The 2597-nt window shown below is 36.8% G+C and overlaps 1 protein-coding gene across 2 annotated transcripts in view; it reads left to right on the top strand.

Moving 5' to 3' along the window:
• The window catches only part of ST3GAL5 (ST3 beta-galactoside alpha-2,3-sialyltransferase 5), a 16960-nt gene extending 14673 nt beyond the window's left edge, over positions 1–2287 (top strand). For both annotated transcript variants that reach the window (XM_008645110.2, XM_008645111.2), the window contains exon 7: positions 1–2287. This exon is cut by the window's left edge and continues 303 nt beyond it. The gene's annotated coding sequence lies outside the window, so the exon portion shown is untranslated.
• The last annotated feature ends 310 nt before the right edge of the window (positions 2288–2597 follow it).

Below are 2597 nucleotides of genomic sequence, written 5' to 3'. Positions count from 1 at the left end.
TTTAGTTCTTTAAAGCATCCACGGAATAGATGTGGAATCTCTGCTGCCTTTTTTAATGCCGCGTTCAAGTTGTCGGACTTTTAAGTTAATTTTCCTGTCAGATTTTACTTTGCACATTTCTGTGAATAGCTATGTAAATATGACTTGGAGTTGAAAGACATCCATTTAAAGTATTTAATGTTTTAAGTTGTCTGAATAAAAGCAGATTGTTTTGTTTTCAGATGTATATGGAGCGCACATGACTGGCCTGAATTGTCTAGCAGTATGCAAGAGTTTTTTCCACTGATCTGCTGTCTTTGTTGGTCCAGGTCTTGGTGTCTTGACTCCTTTTCATGTGTGCCATGAAAAGAAAGGCCTAGGCTTCTTGAGTCTTTCATGTCTTGAACTTGAGCATTGCATTCACCCCTCAAATATTTATATTCTTTTGCGAATACATTTTTTTGGGGGTGAAGGACAGATGTAGGAGTGGAGTTGAAGGAAAAGGAATTGTTGTGGCAACAACTGAGTAGTAAGTACTTTGATGTTCATGATTAATACATCAATGGTTTTAATATCAATGTTTTGGGTTAGAATCCTGCTTTGTGAAGCACATTTGGGCCCAGGGCACTCTAGAAGAGGATTTAGCCAAGAGGAGGCTTTAGCCCAAAAGCCATTTGTCATTTCTGTTCCTGAAGACCCATCTAAATGTTTCCAACTAAATGATCTGCAGCAGAGTTCAGCTACCCCAATTAAAGAAGTGGCATTAATACAAAATCTGCCCTTTTAAAAAAATTTTTTTTTGAGTGACTCAATAATTTCTGGTTCTATGAGACACTAGTTTGTATGAATCATTTAGCAATACTAGAATCTATGATTGTATTACAATTTCCACTGGTTAACTTTATGATCCTTAAGTAATTAATTATAGATATTGTCACCTTAATAGTTTGCAATGCTGATAACCTGTGTGAAGTCCAGTATTGACTATTTGATTGGAGAGGTTGAGTTGTTAGTTTTCTCCCAAGTCAGTAATTGGGTGAATGTATAAGTTAAGAAGAAAATCACTTTAAGAAAGTAGTATAATCTAGTAGCCAGCTAGATAACTGCTGAAAGCAGCATAATTAAAAAACAAAAAGAGAAAAGAAAGCTATAGCTGTATGTTCTTGGGGGTGGAAATCAGTGCACTGCAAAGTCACTGGACTGTGCAAATCTGTAAGCAAGCTTTAATGTTAATTTTTATTTTGTTATTAGTAGAGTATCAGGTATGACTGTTTGCACTGAGGAGTTGTGTTACTCAATCTACAGTATGTGAAAAAGGCTTCCTTTGGGACTGAAAGCTGGTCAGCAAATCGATCAAAGGTTGGCCTAGAAACATTGTTCATAGTCAGGAACTCTCCACATGGTGAATGTTCCCACTTTTCTTTGTTATGGACAAAGACATGAATGACGTTGTAGTTCCAAGTTTTCAAAATACTCAAGTGGAAATGCAAGATTAGGGTGGTTGTGTTTTGGGTTTTTATTTCAGGAAGAGAAGATCTAATGAATGATAATGTTGGAATGCAGGAGCAGCAGACTGATGCTCACTGTTATACTGAGAGGCAATGGAAGGACACCAGATCATAAAACATAACTGAAGAAAGTTGTGGACCTCGTCCTTCCTAAATTCCACATACCTCTATGTCCTTGAAAGTCAGTTGTGGGGGGTGAATAAATTTGAAAATCAGAAATTCTTGTCTCTGTTTGTGTTCATAGCAAAAATATTAATCTAGCCTCTTCCTCCATGAAAAGCATTAATTTTTATCCTAGCAATAAAGTTCTAATCTGGGGGGGGGCGGGGGGGTTTGTAAGTATATTATTATTTAATTTAAAAGTATTTCAAGTATGAAGAGTTTTATACAAATAGTCCTTTAGTTAATATATTAAAATGTGGTAACTATTTTCTTGTGGTATTTAAACTGGAAGCAGAATACTTTAATTTTGTTTAGTATTAATGAAATTTTGGAAGACTTCAGAATGTGTGTTGGGAGGATGTCCTGAGTACACCAGAAGTCTGTGTTTCTGAGCACCTGGTCCCTCACCAGTTTGTTTTATTCAGCAACTTAATCAGTTGATTAATGTAAATGCCAATAGCTTTTTGGAGATGCTGTATTTACTGTCAAATTCGCAAGTTGTGTGGATGTAGGATTAGATTTCCTACCTGTTTTATGGCTTGTGATAAAACCTTGTTCTCCATGGTAGTCTGTGCAGACTTGACACTCTGTGTAATGGCAGTAAAAAGCAATAAAGTGATGAAACCACTTTCTATTTATGTATTTGTCTCTCAGTTCCATTTGTTCTCCCTCCTTTGTTAAGGATTTTTCATGTCTTGCTGATCCAGTTGAAAGTCTTGATGCAATCCCAGGTACCCAAAAACAGGGACGGTGGTAGCTGGTAGCTTTTTCTCTGTTAATTTATGCCTTTTTAATACCTGACAGTGGAATTACCTGTCTGGTGCTTGGAAGGGAGAATCCCTCTCAACTGACCATATTGTGGGCTTCCAGGATTTTGAAGTTAATGTGGATGAGAGTATTTTGGACTGGGTTATAGCATTGCCCTTAAAATCAGGAGTGTGTCTCCTT

The sequence above is a fragment of the Corvus brachyrhynchos genome, unplaced genomic scaffold, assembly GCF_000691975.1.
Source record: "Corvus brachyrhynchos isolate BGI_N302 unplaced genomic scaffold, ASM69197v1 scaffold80, whole genome shotgun sequence".
In the NCBI taxonomy this organism is placed as follows: Eukaryota; Metazoa; Chordata; class Aves; order Passeriformes; family Corvidae; genus Corvus; species Corvus brachyrhynchos.
This window is presented reverse-complemented; position numbering and strand designations above follow the sequence as displayed.